This window comes from Pristiophorus japonicus, chromosome 1, assembly GCF_044704955.1.
Source record: "Pristiophorus japonicus isolate sPriJap1 chromosome 1, sPriJap1.hap1, whole genome shotgun sequence".
NCBI classification, from domain to species: Eukaryota; Metazoa; Chordata; class Chondrichthyes; family Pristiophoridae; genus Pristiophorus; species Pristiophorus japonicus.
Window position 1 is genome coordinate 344980436 of NC_091977.1, and position 19797 is coordinate 345000232.

General features: G+C 45.3%; 1 protein-coding gene across 10 annotated transcripts in view; it reads right to left on the minus strand.

The window, feature by feature from the left end:
• The window catches only part of LOC139273318 (F-box/LRR-repeat protein 2), a 334467-nt gene that overhangs the window by 278827 nt on the left and 35843 nt on the right, over positions 1-19797 (minus strand). For 2 of the 10 annotated variants that reach the window (XR_011595067.1, XR_011595069.1), the window contains exon 3: positions 6004-6079. The exons of 7 other annotated variants lie outside the window; for them this stretch is intronic. The gene's annotated coding sequence lies outside the window, so the exon portion shown is untranslated. Of the gene's footprint in view, positions 1-6003; positions 6080-16047; positions 16086-19797 lie in introns of all 10 variants that reach the window. One more of the 10 variants, XR_011595068.1, reaches the window with a different exon arrangement.

Here is a 19797-nt window from a genome sequence, read left to right on the forward strand (position 1 = left end):
TCCATTTAGATTAAAATTTGATTTTCTATTATTTCTGCCAAAGTGGATAACCTCACATTTTCCCACATTATACTCCATCTGCCAAATTTTTGCCCACTCACTTAGCCTGTCTATATCCCTTCACAATTTGCTTTCCCACCCATCTTTGTATCAGCAGCAAACTTCGCTACATTACACTCGGTCCCTTCATCCAAGTCATTAATAGAGATTGTAAATAGTTGAGGACCCAGAACCGATCCCTGCAGCACCCCACTAGTCACTGTTTGCCAACCAGAAAATGACTCATTTATCCCGACACTCTGTTTTCTGTTAGTTAGCCAATCCTCTATCCATGCTAACATCTTACCCCCAACCCTATGAGCTTTTATCTTATGCAGTAGCCTTTTATGTGGCACCTTGTCAAATGCCTTCTGGAAATCCAAATACACCAAATCCACTGGTCCCTCCTTATCCACCCTGCTCGTTAAATTTGCTGACTCTGCTTGATGAATTATGCTTTACCAAATGTCCCGCTACCGCTTCCACGTAGCCATTTCTAGACTTGCCATGTACTGTTGCTCCAACCCAGCAAAATAATGGTTATATGGAACAGTCTCCCAGCAAAAGTTGATAAAAATTTTGAACAGAGGCTGAAAAAATTCAGGTTTGAAATTAGACTGGAAGTTAGATAAATCAGTATTGACTGCTGGAGAGAGGAAAGACAGTGTCCTGAGAAAATGGCCAAATATTTAACAGGCGTCTGCAATTTACTCAGATCAAATGCTATTATGTTGAGGTTTAATTAGAAATGGGTACTTCTACTAGTTCTTTAAATTCTTGGAACTTTCCAGAGAATGTTGCTGTCTAGAAATGACTACATATTAGTCAGGTAGATTTTATTAAAATTCTACTGCAACATCTTAAAAATGACAAAACTATCTCCACATTATCTCCCCAAACACGTAGCTATATGAATTATAGTTTACTGATTGCTTTAGAAAAACGTATTTGTGATACCACCAGAAATTGGTTTGCAATTCTGGATTCCAACTGCCCCCCTCTCAATGTACTACTTACAATTTATGTATCAAAATTTACCACAAAAATTGTCAACAGTTAAGCTATTTCACTTACTAAAAATGAGCAATTGCTATACTTGTGGCAATTATGATCTTGGAGGTTTTAAAATATCCCATTCCAGGACTTAACCAAGCAGTCTAGTTGTAGCTTCCAAAAATGTTGCCCCAACCAAAAACAATTTCTTTTCAGCTCACTACTCGTCTTCCTCTTGTGTACCAAGAACAATATTTAACCCATTCTGTTTGAGGCCTGCAAGAAACAACTGAATTGTGTTATTTACAGGATCAGGAGGAGACACTCAAACTGAAGTAGGAATTCAACTGACCTATTTGCGTCATCATCATCATCATAGGCAGTCCCTCAAAACGAGGATGGCTTGCTTCCACACCAAAAAGGGATGAGTTTCACAGGTGTTCCAGATCCTGAACTACATCTTGAAGGGTGGAGGAGATGCCGGTGCATGGATTTTTTTTAAAAAAAACATGTGGTGGCCATTGCACACCAGCCACCACACGGGCTTGACAGAGCTGGGTCTTGGTCCAATGACAAGGATTAACCAAGACGACTGGAGACCAACTCTGCTGCACGGACCTAGCGTACACACATATCGCAGTGTGGGCTGGCCCGCGCTGCCCCTGGGCCCTTGCCTCTTCTGGGCCCCGGTCACATCCCTCTACGAACTCAACGCTCCTGCTGTACCTGCCCACGCTCCAATCATTTGCCTCTATCTGGCAGGTGGGAACAGCAAGTCTGCAGCTTATAGACAGCAAGCCCTAGCACACTAAGTGAATAGCCACTCATCATGGTGTACGTTTTCCCTTTCTCAGCTACAGCAAATTGTTTACCATTGATGAGGTTCCACAGGATTGAAAGCAGGCAACTCAGTACCTTATCCATACAGTACATGTTATAACAATTGTATATCTCATACGCTGTGCAGTACGGGAGTTAATTCGGTCTTTCATTGAGCAGATTGATGAGAGATCGGCTGCTGTAGAACTTAAGTGAATAAATGAATGATTTGTCACACTGCAACCTGTGCTCCAGCTGCATTCGCTATTTTAAGGGAAGTGCTAGACAGGATTTACAGAATATCGAACGGTAAATTGCCTCTCTCCTCTCCTGATCAGATGGACTGCTTCTTTCACAATGACAAGAAAAAAGTGTTAATTTCCAATTTGATCTAAAGACCCATTTAAGGTTTCACTCTCCTGTTGTCCCCACCCTTGTGGACTTCCAATCACTGTGCCCTGCTGAATTGACCAAGATACACATACTCACTTTTAAATCCCTCCTACCATTTCTTGGCAAGCTTCCAATGTGTGTCTCTGCATGCTTACTCGCCTCTTCGGACACCAACTTACTGTTCATTTCCTGTTTCCTCCTTACTGCATCCTCCCTTGACCCCTCCCCACTCCCTAAATTCCTTGCAATTTCCCTCCTTACTTTCCAAGGCTTCTTGAAAATGCTTCTCCTCAACCATGCCTTTGATCCCCAAGTAACACTTCTTGCCGGTGGACAATTTTTTTAATTAAACTTCTACCCTGTAAAGCAGAAATACAACAAATATTTGTATAGTGCTTTAACATAGTAAAATGTGCCAAGGCATTTCACAGAAGTATTACAAGACAAAAAATTTTATACCGAGCCACACAAGGAGAAATTGGGGCAGATGACCAAAAGGTTGTGAAAGAAGTAGGTTTTAAAGAGCGTCTTAACCAGTTGATGTGGTATATTTGGACTTTCAGAAGGCTTTCGACAAGGTCCCACACACAAGATTAATGTGCAAAGTTAAAGCACATGGGATTGGGGGTAGTATGCTGACATGGATTGAGAACTGGTTGTCAGACAGAAAGCAAAGAGTAGGAGTAAATGGGTACTTTTCAGAATGGCAGGCGGTGACTAGTGGGGTAGTACATTAATGATTTCGACGAGGGGATTAAATGTAGTATCTCCAAATTTGCGGATGACACCAAGTTGGGTGGCAGTGTGAGCTGCGAGGAGGATGCTATGAGGCTGCAGAGCGACTTGGGATAGGTTAGGTGAGTGGGCAAATGCATGGCAGATGAAGTATAATGTGGATAAATGAGGTTATCCATTTGTGGTAAAAACAGAGACACAGATTATCTGAATGGTGACAGATTAGGAAAAAGGGGAGGTGCAACGAGACCTGGGTGTCATGGTACATCAGTCATTGAAGGTTGGCATGCAGGTACAGCAGGCGATTAAGAAAGCAAATGGCTTGTTGGCCTTCATAGCGAGGGGATTTGAGTACAGGGGCAGGGAGGTGTTGCTACAGTTGTACAGGGCCTTGGTGAGGCCACACCTGGAGTATTGTGCACAGTTTTGGTCTCCTAACCTGAGGAAGGACATTCTTGCTATTGAGGGAGTGCAGCGAAGGTTCACCAGACTGATTCCCGGGATGGCGGGACTGACATATCAAGAAAGACTGGATCAACTGGGCTTGTATTCGCTGGAGTTCAGAAGAATGAGAGGGGATCTCATAGAAACATTTAAAATTCTGATGGGTTTAGACAAGTTAGATGCAGGAAGAATGTTCCCAATGTTGGGGAAGTCCAGAACCAGGGGTCACAGTCTAAGGATAAGGGGTAAGCCATTTAGGACCGAGATGAGGGGAACTTCTTCACCCAGAGAGTGGTGAACCTGTGGAAATCTCTACCACAGAAAGTTGTTGAGGCCAATTCACTAAATATATTCAAAAAGGAGTTAGATGTAGTCCTTACTACTAGGGGGATCAATGGGTATGGCGAGAAAGCAGGAATGGGGTACTGAAGTTGCATGTTCAGCCATGAACTCATTGAATGGCGGTGCAGGCTAGAAGGGCCGAATGGCCTACTCCTGCACCTATTTTCTATGTTTCTATGTCTTAAAAGGAGAGAGAAGTCGAGAGGCAGAGTGTGTAAGCTGTGGTTCAGTGGATAGTACACTCACCGGAGTCAGAAGATTGTAGATTCAAGTTCCACTCCAGAGACCTGAGCACATAAATCTATGCTGACACTTCAGTGCAGTGCTGAGGTAGTCTTGGTTTGTCCCTTGAAAATCGAGGAAGACTTGCTTCCATTCAAAAAAAGTGAGTTCTGAGGTGACTGAACAGTCCAAAACAGGAATTACAGACTCTGTCACAGGTGGGACAGACAATCGTCGGAGGAAAGGGTGGGTGGGGAGTCTGATTTGCCGCACTCTCCTACTGCCTGCGCTTGTTTTCTGCATGCTCTCGGCGACGAGACTCCAGGTGCTCAGCGCCCTGCGGGATGCTCTTCCTCCACTTAGGGCAGTCTTTGGCCAGGGACTCCCAGGTGTCGGTGGGAATGTTGCACTTAATCAAGGAAGCTTTGAGGATGTCCTTGAAACGATTCCTCTGCCCACATTACAAACAGATTATCTGGTCGTTATCACATTGCTGTTTGTGGAAGCTTGCTGTGCGTAGATTGGCTGCCTCATTTCCATTACAATAGTGACTGCACTTCAAAAAAAAGTACTTAGTTGTCTGTAAAGCGCTTTGAAATGTCCGCTGGTCGTGAAAATATCTATATAAATGCAAGCCTTTCTTTTTAGGGAGGGAATTCCAGAGCTGAGGGTATGGGCAACAGAAAGCACTGTCACCAATGGTAGTGATCATCAGGGATGCTCAAGAGGGCAGAATTGGAGGAGCACAGCTATCTCGGGGAGTTAGACAAGATTAGAGATAGGGAGTGGCGAGGTCATGGAGGGATTTGAAAACAAGGATGAGAATTTTGAAATCAAGTTGTTGCTTAACCAAGAACCAACATAGGTCAGCGAGTACAGGGGTGATGGGTGAACAGGACTTGGTACAAGTTAGGACACAGGCAGCCGAGTTTTGGATGACCTCAAGTTTACGTAGGGTAGAACGTGAGGCCAGCCAAGAGGGCGTTGGAATAGTCAAGTCGAGAGGTAACGGCATGGATGAGGATGAGCTGAGGCAAGGGCGGAGACGGGTGATGTTATGGAGATGGAAATGGGCCGTCTTAGTTATGCCATGGATGTGCGGTCGGAAGCTAATTTCAGGGTCAAATATGATACCAAGGTTTCGAACAGTGTGCTTCAGCCTCAGACAGATGTTAGGGAGAGGGAAGGAGTCAGTGATTAGGGAACAGAGTTTGTGGCAGGGACCAAAAACAATGGTTTTGGTCTTCCCAATATTTAACTGGAGAAAATTTCTGCTTGTCCAGAACTGGATGTCGGACAAGCAGTTTGACAATTTAGAGACCATGGAGGGGTCGAGAGAAATGGTAGTGAGGTAGTGCTGGGTGCAATCAGCGTACATTGTGGTAACTGACTGTTTTCGGATGATGTCGACAAGGGGCAGCATGTAGATGAGAAATAGGAGGGGGCCAAGGATAGAGTATTGGGCGACACACCAGAGGTAACGTATGAGCGGGAAGAGAAGCCATTGCAGGTGATTCTCTGGCTACAATTAGATAGATAATAGAACCAGACGAGTGCAGTCCCACCCAGCTGGACGTTGGTGGAGGGGCCATTGGAGGAGGATGGAGTGGTCAACCGTGTCAACGGCTGCAGACATGTCAAGATGGACAAGGAGGGATAGTTCACTTTTGTCAGTCACATAGGATGTCATTTACAACTTTGATGAGAGCTGTTTTGGTACTGTGGCAGAGGCAGAGACAACTTTCTGTATCCAAGAAGCACAATAGAAATAGTGTGTAGTTACAGAGCCTAAAAGTTACTGTTTGAGATTTTCATAGTTACATGTTAGAATGGGTGGATTCTCATGCTTCATGAGCTTTCAATAGTTCAGAAATTTCGATACAGATAAAGACCATTTGGCCCATGCCAGCTTCCTTTCCGGAGTTATCTACCCCAATTCATTTCCCACTTTCTCCTGGTATCATTTAATCTCTAATTTACAGGGAAACTAAATTAGCCATTTGTAGTCACAATTACCTTTTGCATGAAAAATTATTTCCAACCTTCCACTAGAATTACATCTCATTTTGTCTTGTTACTGACTCATCAGCCACTGGAAAAAAAAAAAATCGATTAATTACATTTGGAACATGCAAGAATTTTGAACACTTCAACTTTATTCTTCCGTAAACTACTCTGCTTCAATCTGCACATCCCTGGCACCATCGCCTAGTGAAGCTACTTCACACCTTTTTCCAAGGCTCCTTCAACCTTCCTACATAGGCATGCTCAAAACAATGATCGCAACAATTTCTTAGTGTCACACCTCTGTGCTCCTATACATAAGCACCAGAATCCCATTTGTTCTTTTTGATGGACTGTTTCCATTTGCAAACCTGCTTGAAGAACCGTGTATCTGAACTCCAATATCTCTCTGCTCTTCCTCATCTTTAAATTTTTTAGCAAGTAGGATTAATTTCTACTCATCATTTCCCCGCCCCACCCCCCACACCAACTGCGTCATACTTATCTACACTGCACATCATTTGCCACAAATTCATCCACTCCCTTAACCGTCGATGCCTTCTTGCAGCTCCTGCATTTTCCACTCAGTTAGCCATGTCCTCAAATCTGGTGTCACTTCTGTCAACATTTATAATGTCCAAATTAATTTATACATATGGGGAATATGTATAAATTAATACAGATTTTTGGGTATCACTATGTCTTGCCAAACAGAAGCATCTATTCATACCTGTATTGTGTACAGCTATCTATCCATCCATGCCACTTTAACTTTAATGTCAGTGCTTAATTTTGGCAAGTCTCTTGTGTAACACTATCAAATGCCATTTGCAAATCCATATGTACAGAACACTTCCCCCCCCCCCCCCCCCCCCAAAGAGACGCGGGGGCAGGGGGGGGTGATGTCTGCGTGTGCGCCAAGTAGGCAAGGCGAGGCAGCTTCAGCAGCGAGAAGCCGGGTGTCAAACCACAGCACAAGCCAGTGTGTAAAACATCCAGTGTAGCCTCACCAATATCCTGTACAGCTGTAGCAAGACTTCCCTGCTTTTATACCCCATCCCCTTTGCAATAAAGGCCACGATTCCATTGGCCTTTCTGATTACTTGCTGTACCTGCATACTAACCTTTTGTGTTTCATGCACAAGTACCAACAGGCCCCGCTGTACTGCAGCACTTTGCAATCTTTCTCCATTTAAATAATAACTTGCTCTTTGATTTTTTTCTGCCAAAGTGCATGACCTCACACTTTCCAACATTATACTCCTCCTGCCAAATTTTTGCCCACTCTCAGCCTGTCTATGTCCTTTTGCAGATTTTGTGTGTCCTCCTCACACATTGCTTTTCCTCCCATCTTTGTATTGTCAGCAAACTTGGCTACGTTACACTCAGTCCCTTCATCCAAGTCGTTAATATAGATTGTAAATAGTTAGGTTCCCAGCACTGATCCCTGCGGCACCCCACGAGTTACTGATTGCCAACCCGAGAATGAAACATTTATCCCGACTCTCTGTTTTCTGTTTGTTAGCCAATCCTCTATCCATGCTATTACCCCCCAACCCAGTGAACTTTTATCTTGTGCAGTAACCTTTTATGTGGTACCTTATCAAATGCCTTCTGGAAGTCCAAATACAACACATCCACTGGTTCCCCTTTATCAACCCTCTTCGTTACATCCTCAAAGAATTCCAGCAAATTTGTCAAACACGACTTCCCCTTCATAAATCCATGCTGCCTCTGCCTGACCAAATTATGCTTTCCAAATGTCTTGCTACTGCTTCTTTAATAATGGCCTCCAACATTTTCCCAACCACAGATGTTAGGCTAACTGGTCTATAGTTTCCTGCTTTTTGACTGCCTCTTTTTTTTTTTAAAAATAGGGGCTTTTTAGAAGCTTTCTCAATTGTTCTGCCACCTTCAAAGATTTGTGCACATACACCCCCTGGTCCTTCTGCTCTGACAACCCCTTAAAAATTCTACCATTTAGTTTATATTACCTCTCCTCATTCTTCCTACCAAAATAGGTTACTTCACACATCTCTGCATTAAATTTCATCTGCCCTATGTCTGCTCATTTCACCAGTCTCCTCCTGAATTCTGTTACTAGCCTCCTCACTGTTTTCTACATTTCCGAGTTTCATGTCATTTGCAAACTTTGAAATTATGCTTGTATAGCCAAGACCAGGTCAGTAATATACAGTTACAACGCCCAAAATCCGGCAACCTCGGGTCCGAATCAGTCAGTTTTTGGGTTTTGCCGGATTTCAGACCTCGCTGTTGGCGCTCCTCGCCACCCGCCGATTCTCCGCTGCTCACTGGCCCATCCTCCGGCATTGTGTTTTTTACCGGTTTCTTCGTCCCTTGCCGCCGGATGCCATTTTGACCACCTCAAAAATGTCCGGTTTTCGGAATTCCAGATTCGGGACGTTGTACCTGTATAACAAAGAGCAGTGGTCCCAACACCAACCCCTGGGAGACACCACTGTATACTTCCCTCCAGTCTGAAAAACAACCAACCACTAAACTCTGCTTTCTGTCCTTTAGCCAATTTTATATCCATGCTGCCACTTTAATCCCATGTGTTTTAATTTTGCCAACAAGTCTATTATGTGGTATTTTATCAAACGTCTGAAAGTCCGTATACACATCAACCCTCTGTTACTTCAATAAAATATCAAGTTAACCCAACACTATTTGCCTTTAACAAATCAGTGCTGGTTTTCATTTACTAACCCATATTTTTCCAAGTGCAAATTAATTTTGCCCCAGATTATTAAATTTTTCCACCACTGATGTTAGGCTAACTTGCCTGTAGTTGCCAGGTTTATCCCACTCCTCATTGCAAACCTCCAGAACCATTCCTATACCGAAGGAGGATTGGAAGAACGTGACCAGAGCCTCTGCACTTTCCACCCTTACTTCCATCAGCAACCGAGGATGCATCCTAAGCAGGCGGCTTTGTCCTTGACAGTGTTGAGCTGCTCGAGTGTTGTTGGAGCTGCACTCATACAGGCAAGTGGAGTGTATTCCATCACACTCCTGACTTGTGCCTTGTAAATGGTGGAAAGGCTTTGGGGAGTCAGGAGGTGAGACACTCGCCACAGAATACCCAGCCTCTGACCACCTCTTGTTGCCACAGTATTTATGTGGCTGGCCCAGTTAAGTTTCTGGTCAATGGTGACCCCCAGGATGTTTATGGTGGGAGATTCGGCGATGGTAAAGACGTTGAAAATCAAGGGGTGGTGGTTCGACTGTCACTTATCGGAGACATGGCTCCAGGGTGACCAAGGCCGGGAACTCATCATGGGGTATTCAACATTTTGGAAGGATAGACAGAAAGGAAAAGGAGGTGGGGTGGCATTGCTGGTTAAAGAGGAAATTAATGCAATAGTAAGGAAGGACATTAGCTTGGATGATGTGGAATCTGTATGGGTGGAGCTACGGAATATCAAAGGGCAGAAAAAGTTAGTGGGAGTCATGTACAGACCAAACAGTAGCAATGAGGATGGGGACAGCATCAAACAAGAAATTAGGGATGCTTGCAATAAAGGTACAGCAGTTATCATGGGCAACTTTAATCTACATATTGACTGGGCTAACCAAACTGGTAGCAATGCGGTGGAGGAGGATTTCCTGGAGTGTATTCGGGATGGTTTTGTAGACCAATATGTCAAGGAACCAATTAGAGGGCTGGCCATCCTAGACTGGGTGATGTGTAATGAGAAAGGACTAATTAGCAATCTTGTTGTGCGAGGCCCCTTGGGGAAGAGTAACCATAATATGGTAGAATTCTTTATTAAGATGGAGAGTGACAGTTAATTCAGAGACCAGGGTCCTGAACTTGGGGAAAGGTAACTTCGATGGTATGAGACGTGAATTGGCTAGAATAGACTGGCGAGTTTTACTTAAAGGGTTGACGGTGGATAGGCAATGGCAAACATTTAAAAGATCACATGGATGAACTTCAACAATTGTACATCCCTGTCTGGAGTAACAATAAAACAGGGAAGGTGGCTCAACTGTGGCTAACAAGGGAAATTAAGGATAGTGTTAAATCCAATGCAGAGGCATATAAATTGACCAGAAAAAGCAGCAAACCTGAGGACTGGAAGAATTTTATAATACAGCAGGAGGAGGACAAAGGGTTTAATTAGGAGGGGGAAAATAGAATAGGAGAGGAAGTTTGCTGGGAACATAAAAACTGACTGCAAAAGCTTCTATAGATATGTGGAGAGAAAAAGATTAGTGAAAACAAACATAGGTCCCTTGCAGTCAGATTCAGGTGAATTTATAATGGGGAACAAAGAAATGGCAGACCAGTTAAACAAATACTTTGGTTCTGTTTTCACGAAGGAAGACACAAATAACCTTCCAGAAATACTAGGGGTCCGAGGGACCATTGAGAAGGAGGAACTGAAGGATATTATAAAGCAGGAAATTGTGTTAGGGAAATTGATGGGATTGAAAGTTGATAAATCCCTGGGGCCCGATAGTCTGCATCCCAGAGTATTTAAGGAAGTGGCCATAGAAATAGTAGATGCATTGGTGATCATTTTCCAACAGTCCAGAGACTCTGGATCAGTTCCTATGGACTGGAGGGTAGTTAATGTAACACCACTGTTTAAAAAAAAGGAGGGAGAGAGAAAATGGGTAATTACAGACCGGTTAGCCTGACATCAGTAGTGGGAAAAATGTTAGGATCAATTATTAAAGATGAAATAGCAGCGCATTTGGAAAGCAGTGATAGGATCGGTCCAAATCAGCATGGATTTATGAAAGGAAAATCAAGCTTGACAAATCTTCTGGAACTTTGAGGATGTAACTAGTAGAGTGGACAGGGGAGAACCAGTGGATGTGGTGTATTTGGACTTTCAAAAGGCTTTTGACAAGGTCCCACAAAAGAGATTGGTGTGCAAAATCAAAGCACATGGTATTGGGGGTAATGTACTCACGTGGAGGGAGAACTGGTTGGCAGACAGGAAGCAGAGAGGCAGGATAAACGGGTCCTTTTTAGAATGGCAGGCAGTGATTAGTGGAGTGCCGCAGGGCTCAGTTCTGGGTCCCCAGCTCTTTAAAATATACATTAATGATTTAGATGAAGGAATGGAGTGCAATATCTCCAAGTTTGCAGATGACACTAAACTGGGTGGCGGTGAGCTGTGAGGAGGATGCTAAAAGGCTGAAGGGTGACTTAGACAGGTTAGGTGAGTGGGCAAATGCATGGCAGATGCAGTATAATATGGATAAACGTGAGGTTATCCACTTTGGGGGCAAAAACACGAAGGCAGAATATTATCTGAATGGCGGCAGATTAGGAAAGGGGGAGGTGTAACGAGACCTGGGTGTTATGGTTCATCAGACATTGAAAGTTGGCATGCAGGTACAGCAGGCAGTGAAGGCGGCAAATAGTATGTTGGCCTTCATAGCTAGGGGATTGGAGTATAGGAGCAGGGAGGTCTTACTGCAGTTGTACAGGGCCTTGGTGAGGCCTCACCTGGAAATGTGTTCAATTTTGGTCTCTTAATCTGAGGAAGGACGTTCTTGCTATAGAGGGAGTGTAGCAAAGGTTCACCAGACTGATTCCCGGGATGGCGGAACTGACATATATGAGGAGAGGCTGGATCAACTGTGCCTTTATACCCTGGAGTTTAGAAGGATGAGAGGGGATCTCATAGAAACGTACAAGATTCTGACGGGACTGGACAAGTTGGATGCGGGAAGAATGTTCCCGATGTTGGGGAAGTCCAGAACCAGGGGACACAGTATTAGGATAAGGGGTAGGCCATTTAGGACTGAGATGAAGAGAAACTTCTCCACTCAGAGAATTGTGAACATGTGGAATTCCCTACCGCAGAGTTGTTGTTGATGCCAGTTCATTGGATATATTCAAGAGGGAGTTAGATATGGCCCTTACAGCTAAAGGGATCAAGGGGTATGGAGAGAAAGCAGGAAAGGGGTACTGAGGGAATGATCAGCCATGATCTTATTGAATGGTGGTGCAGGCTCGAAGGGCCGAATGGCCTACTCCTGCACCTATTTTCTATGTTTCTATGGTCATCTCCTGGCACGAATGTTACTTGCCACTTATCAGCCCAAGCCAGAATGTCATCCAGGTCTTGCTGCTTATATTAATGCACAATGGAAACATTTCAGCAACTGCCAACAGTCACCATTTTACTCTTATCAAACATTTTAGCTGCTTTTTTTGGCTTGTAAACTAATGGCCACACCAATCCTTATAATCAGGGCAACATTTAGTACTATGAAAAGTATCACACACTTGCAGTTATTAGACTAATGCTCAAAAAATACAATCCCTCCAAGCCTCCTGTGAACGCTGAAAAACATTGAGAAAATAGGCTTATACCACTTATTTAACCCGCCTGTCCAAGCCTCAGTTCCCGAGATACACTGAAAAATATCAGATTTGTCAGATTTTATAGCCTGCCTAGTTCCCTCAAACTCTGAATCACCGCATTAGCATTCCATACACAAATTGTGTCACAATTTTAAAGCTTTTTCTTAACTTTTTATTTTTGGAATTTTTAATTACATAGCAGTAACTACATCAGGAGGGAAGAAAACAAGGCAAAAAGGGGGCAGAAGGAGGCATCATCACCTGCAATTACAATGAGTCCCCTGTGCTGGGGAAAGCACAACCCAAAGGACAGCATAGACTGTGTTTTGAAGTGAGTTATCTTAGAATGGGGATGTGATTTGAAAGACACAAGATTACCTATGGCCATGATAGATGGCATCCCTACAAAAACCAAATGGTAAAATTATAGCTATGTCTATTTGTACTAACAAAGGCAGTGGTCACTCTGATTGGCTCTCCATTTTCACATGACCTATTGCTGATTTATCCTCCAAGGGGACGAGAGCCACACCCTGAAGTTCCTCTGGAATGTGCAACTGGAACCACCCAGCCCAAGTTCTGTCTGACTTTCCAATTTGTAATTCAATCCATTTTGACTTCAAAAGCCAGAGGACAGATCTCCCCAAAAGCCACCAAGTTCCAGCCAAAAGTCTCTTACCCCAGCGCAAGTGCTACATCCGCCAGCTGAAAACCCTTACCCCAGCACATGTGCAGCCTCCCCCAGCCAAAGTCCCTTATCCCAGCACAAGTGCATCCCTCCCCCAACTGATGTCCCATATCCCAACCCCCCCCCCCCCCCCACATAAATCGGGCAGTGTGTGTGGATTGTTAACATGTTTATTGGGTATGAAGTGAATAGTGACAGTGTAGTGACTTCTGGATTTCATCCACTCAAACGATGTCCCTTGTAACACATGCATCGAGCTTGCAAGCACCAGGAGGTTGGAAGAACGCGAACCGTCTTCTCGGTGTTCCCTCCCCCTCCTCCGATCCTTCCTCCCCACACCTGTGCAATCTCTTCCTTTCCTCCCCCCGCGCCACCCCCCCCCCCCACCCCACCCCACCCACATCAAAGCTCTCCCCGCCGGCCGCACTCGCCGCTCTAACTGTTCCTGGCCACATGATTGGAGGCTCGAGGCTGCTGATGGATTGGAGACATTGGCAACGTGTGGAGCCGGTTCCTGATCGGGCGCCCAGGGGCAGGGCAGGAAAGAGGGAAGAGGACGCATGCGCAGAATAGGGTTAGCGGGAATTGCGCTGGGAGTCGGTGATATTTGTCCTAACTCTCGCTTCTGCGCGCGAGTCAGGAGACGCATGCACAGAAGGGAGACTTAGTACAAATAGTTACTCCATAAAATTATTGCACATGACTACATCTAAATGTTATTAAAGCAGCTTCATCCATTTTGCCCAAACAATGAGCAAAATGAGCTGAGCTGCTCTTCGGTTATTGTTAGGCAGTGGGCTATTCAGGGAAATTTACAACAATGCATAAGTGATCAGGGATGTGACAGAGCAGACACCAAAGCTGCAAGAGACTTATGGTCTTCTGTATAACAAAAAGCAAACTGATTTTCATATCATGAGCCTCCTTTAATCTGCATGTGGAATGCAACACAAGACAGAGGCCATTCATCATTACATATAGTAAGCTGTATTTTCACTGCCCAGGAAAGTAGCATTACAAACACATGGAGAAAATTAAAAAGATAGACTGGTTGGGTCAAATGACCCGTTTGTGCCATATATCCGACGCAAGATCAAAGCCTGAACCACAACTATACACAATGGGATTCTAAATACATAAAGGGACCCACCTTGTCAACTATAATGGAATCTAACCTCATCTGGCTTGTTCAAATTTATTGACCATTTTGACTAAACATGTAATGATTGATACATGCTGGCTTATCTCTATATATTGCCCAAATCTGGTGTTCCAACATCAAGGGCCCAAGTTTCCACATGATTTGCGCCTGATTTTTTAAGGAGCAACTGGTGGAGAACGGACTATCTTAGAATTCGCAATTCTCCACATTTTTTTTTCTGCAGTTCTAGTCAGGTAGAACAGTTCTACTTTGGAACAGAATTTTTTCTTCAAAAGGGGGCGTGTCCGGCCACTGACGCCTGATTTCAAAGTTTCCACAGTGAAAATGTACTCCAAACTAAAGTAGAATGGAGCAAGAGAAGATTTTTGTAGAACTGAAAAAACCTGTTCTACACATTAAAAAATCAGGCGCAGGTTACAAATCAGGCGTCCAGAACGAGGTGGAGGGGAAGTGAACTCATTAAATTCTACAATCAATCCTTATTTATACTTATACAAATAAATCCAACCTGAATAAACATTTATAAGCAAAGAAAGGGGGGGGGGGGGGGGAGGGAGCCGACGAACGCGGGCTGGGGGGGGAGGGAGGGAGCGAACGAACGCGGGCAGGAAGGGAGCCGACCGAACGCGGGGGGGGGGAGGGAGGGAGGGAAGGGAGCCGATGAACGCGGGTGGGAGCCGACCGAACGCCGGGGGGGGGGGGAAAGGGAGGGAAGGGAGCCGACGAACGCGGGCTGGGGGGGGGGGGGAGGGAGGGAGCGAACGAACGCGGGCAGGAAGGGAGCCGACCGAACGCGGGGGGGGGGGGGGGGGGGGGAGGGAGGGAGCGAACGAACGCGGGCAGGAAGGGAGCCGACCGAACGCGGGGGGGGGGGGGGGGGAGGGAGGGAAGGGAGCCGACGAACGCGGGCTGGGGGGGGGAGGGAGGGAGCGAACGAACGCGGGCAGGAAGGGAGCCGACCGAACGCGGGCAGGAAGGGAGGGAGGGAAGGGAGCCGATGAACGCGGGTGGGAGCCGACCGAACGCCGGGGGGGGGGAAAGGAAGAGAGGAGGGAGCCGACGAACGCGGGCGGGGGGGGAGGAGGGAAGGGAGCCGACCGAACCCGGGGGGGGGGGGGGGGGGGGGGGGAGGGGAGGAAGGGAGCCGACTGAACATATGGGGGGGGGGGGGGGGAAAGAGAGCAGAAGAGAGGGAGTGCCAATGTTTTTTTCACACTGAGCATGCGCGAACGCTCCAACGCGCACGTGCAGCGTTGCCGGCAGGGAAAAAAACTAATTTAAATAGTACCCGCCCCCTCCCACTTACAAAATCGGCACGAATGTAGGCTCCGTCCCCCTGGGCGCCGCGCCAGGCAGACAAGGAGCTGCAAAGCGCTCCAGAATCGCTCGTTTTTTTTCCGGCGCGAAAAACGGGCGCCCAGCTCGGAGGGGCGCCCGTTTTTTATCATGTGGAAACTTGGGCCCCAAGGGTTCATACAAATCATCGGACCAGTAACAATGAATTGAGTGGTAAAAGCAGCCATTCATACCATTTGAAGCCTCAAATGAGATCTTAAATGCCCATCACAGGCAGACAGGAAGGTGTTTTTTCTACTAATCTTGCTGCCTACTCAGAGGCTTAGTTTTAACATTACGTCAGTAGATCTGCTACCTCCTCCCAGGCCCAAATTGAGCCAGAAACTAAAAGATATGCAATAGTGACTTTTGAGAGCGAGGTGCTTGAGCATATAGTTCAAATAGCACATGGCACAGTGGAGAACAGAATTTAGCATAAAAGAAACTGGAATACGTAGCCCAAGGATTTCCAATGCAGTTAACATACACCTACAGCCTCCTTTTCCTCCCACTCACCCCTCCAAATTTAGTCTTCTTCCTTGGTCAAGTATTCACTGCTCACAGTTCCAAGACAAAAGAAACATTAATAATAATTAATGAACAGAACAGTGAGTAATCTACTTAAATGAAAATTAAATCCCTGTGGTGATCAGAATTTTAAAAATTCTTTTAATTCTAACCAAAGTTTGGGTAAAATTTTGACACGGGTACTATATGGTATTCTAACACTCATCTTCCCCAAATCATTTTTTGAAGAGGTAACACAGAAAGTAGTCAATGGTAATGCAGTAGATGCAATTTATCTAGATTTTCAAAAGGCCTTTAATAAGATACCCCATATCTTATTAAAGGCCTTTTAATAAGAACAAGATCAGAGAATGCGGAGTCAGGGGACAAGTAGCAGAATGGATAGCTACCTGGCTTCAAGACTGAAAGCAGAGAGTAGGGGTAAAAGGTAGCCACTCAGTGGCAGAAAGTGGTGTTCCACAAGAATCAGTGCTGGGACAATTGTTGTTCACAATTTATTTTAATGATTTGTACTTTGGAATAAAAGGCAATTTCTACATTTGCTCAGCCGCTGGATTCACCTCCCCCGCTAGGCCGCCCCTCCCCTCCCCTCCCCCCTTGGCCCAGGCGTTTCCGGATTTTGGAACGCTGGAAAGACAAAGTGCATGCCTCCCCCAGCCGAAGTGGAGTCAGAGCCAGCCGCTATCGGGCCCAGGCCGGGGGGGGGGGTGGAGTGGAAAGAGAGAAAGTTGGAACCACAGGTCCTGCTTCTCGGCACCATGTGCATGGAATAATTCGTCTCATGGGGTGGGGGGCTTGACAGGGGTGGGGCTTGTCGCCTGTGTCAAACAAGTGCAGTACGGGCAGGGGGGTGGGGCTTGACAGACACCGGTCAAAAAAAGTGCAGTACAAATCGTTACATCAATTAAAAAACAGCAAACCAAGCACCAGGGTTTATTTCTAGAGGTATAGAATTGAAAAGTAGGGAGGTTATGCTAAGTCCGTATCAAACCTTGGCTAGACCACACTGCGAACACTGTTCTGGCCACCATATTATAAAAAGGATATAGAGGCACTGGAGAAGGGGTAGAGAAGATGTATGAGGACGATACCAGAAATGCGAGAGTATACATATCAGGAAAGGAAAGGATGAACAGGCTGGGTCTCTTCTCTTAAAAAAGCTGATAGGTGACATAATAGAGGTCTTTAAAATGATTAACAGTTTTGATAGAGTGGATAGAGAGAGAATGTTGCCACTGGTGAGGAAGAGCATAACTAGAGGTCATCAATATAAGATAGTCAAACAAGAAATCCAAGAGAGAATTCAGCAGAAACTTCTTTACCCAGACTGGTGAGAATGTGGAACTCACTACCAGAGTGGTTGAAGCGAATAGTATAGATGCATTTAAGTGGTGGCTAGACAAGCATATGAGGGATAAGGGTTATGCTGATAAATTTAGATGAGGAACGACGGAAACATAGAAACATAGAAAATAGGTGCAGGAGTAGGCCATTCGAGCCTGCACCGCCGTTCAACAAGATCATGGCTGATCACCCACCCCAGCACCTCCCCCCCCCATGCCCCCTCCACACACCCACTGACCCTCCCCAGCCGCAAGGACCACATCCAACTCCCTCCCGAACACATCCAATGAACTGGCATCAACAACTCTCCGCGGCAGGGAACCCCACAGGCCAACAACTCTGAGTGAAGAAGTCTCTCCCAATCCCAGTCACAAACAGCCCACCCCCCATCCCAAGAGCGTGCCAGCCCCCCAGCTCCAGACCCACCCAACACCGGGAACACTCCCACCGCACCCAACCCGCCCCGTCAGAATCCTGAATCAGGAAGGAGGCTCAAGTGGAGCATAAATGCCGGCATGGACTGGTTGGACTGTTTCTGTGCTGTATATCCTATGTAATTGTAAGCTCCAACTGCCAAGATGGTGGTAGTGTAGAACTCTGGTTCCATTTCAAACTTGATTTGCCCCTCTGAAGAACATGGGGAATTTTTTTTAAGATCCGATGCATTATTGGCAAGTTAAGGTATTATCCAACAAAACAGAAAACTACAAAATTGGAGAATACGGAACATATCGGATGCAATGGGAAAAAATGATTTGACAGCAGTGACACTGCACATGCTAGTCAGAGTAGAAATAGCAGGATAGTTAAGATGAATAAGTGGCTTGAGGAATGGTGCAAGAGCGAGGGATTCAAATTCCTGAGACATTGGAACCAGTTCTGGGTGAGGTGGGACCAGTACAAACCGGACAGTCTGCATCTGGGCAGGACTGGAACCAATGTCCTAGGGGGAGTATTTGCTAGTGCCGTTGGGGAGGGTTTAAACTAATATGGCAGGGGGATGGGAATCTATGCAGGAGACAGACAGAAGTAAAATGGGGGCAGAAGCAAAAGGTAGAAAGGAGATAAGGAAAAGTGGAGGGCAGAGAAATCAAAGGGAAAAATCAAAAAAGGGCCACATTACAACATAATTCTAAAAAAGGACCAAAAAAAAGTGTTAAAAAAACAAGCCTGAAGACTCAGTATCTCAATGAGAGGAGCATTCGTAATAAGGTGGATGAATTAACTGCACAGATAGCTGTTAACGGATATGATGTCATTGGGATTATGGGGACATGGCTCCAGGTGACCAAGGCTGGGAACTCAACATAGAGGGGTATTCAATATTCAGGAAGGATAGACAGAAAGGAAAAGGAGGTGGGGTAGTGTTGCTGGTTAAAGAAGAGATTAACGCAATAGTAAGAAAGGACATTAGCTTGGATGATGTAGAATCTGTATGGGTAGAGCTGCAGAACACCAAAGGGCAGAAAATGCTAGTGGGAGTTGTGTACAGACTAACAGTAGTAGTGAGGTTGGGGATGGCAAACAGGAAATTAGGGATGCGTGCAATAAAAGGTACAGCAGTTATTATGGGTGACTTTAAACTACATATAGATTGGGCTAACCAAACTGGTAGCAATGCAGTGGAGGAGGATTTCCTGGAGTGTATAGGGGATGGTTTTCTAGACCAATATGTCAAGGAACCAACTAGAGAGCTGGCCATCCTAGACTCGGTGATGTGTAATGAGAGGATTAATTAGCAATCTTGTTGTGCGAGGCCCCTTGGGGAAGAGTGACCATAATATGGTAGAATTCTTCATTAAGATGGAGAGTGACACAGTTAATTCAGAGACTAGGGTCCTGAACTTAAAGGTAACTTCGATGATATGAGATTTGAATTGGCTAGCATAGACTGGCGAATGATACTTAAAGGGTTGACGGTGGATAGGCAATGGCAGACATTTAAAGATCACATGGCTGAGCTTCAACAATTGTACATCCTGCCTGCCGTAAAAATAAAATGGGGAAGGTGGCTCAACTATGGCTAACAATGGAAATTAGGGAAAGTGTTAAATCCAAGGAAGAGGCATATAAATTGGCCAGAAAAAGCAGCAAACCTGAGGACTGGGAGAAATTTAGAATTCAGCAGGAGGAGGACAAGGGGTTTAATTAGGATGGGGAAAATAGAGTATGAGAATAAGCTTGCAGGGAACATAAAAACTGACTGCAAAAGCTTCTATAGATATGTAAAGAGAAAAAGATTAGTGAAAACAAATGTAGGTCCCTTGCAGTCAGAATCAGATGAATTTATAATGGGGAACAAAGAAATGGCAGACCAATTGAACAAATACTTTGGTTCTGTCTTCACGAAGGAAGACACAAATAACCTTCCAGAAATACTAGGGGACTGAGGGT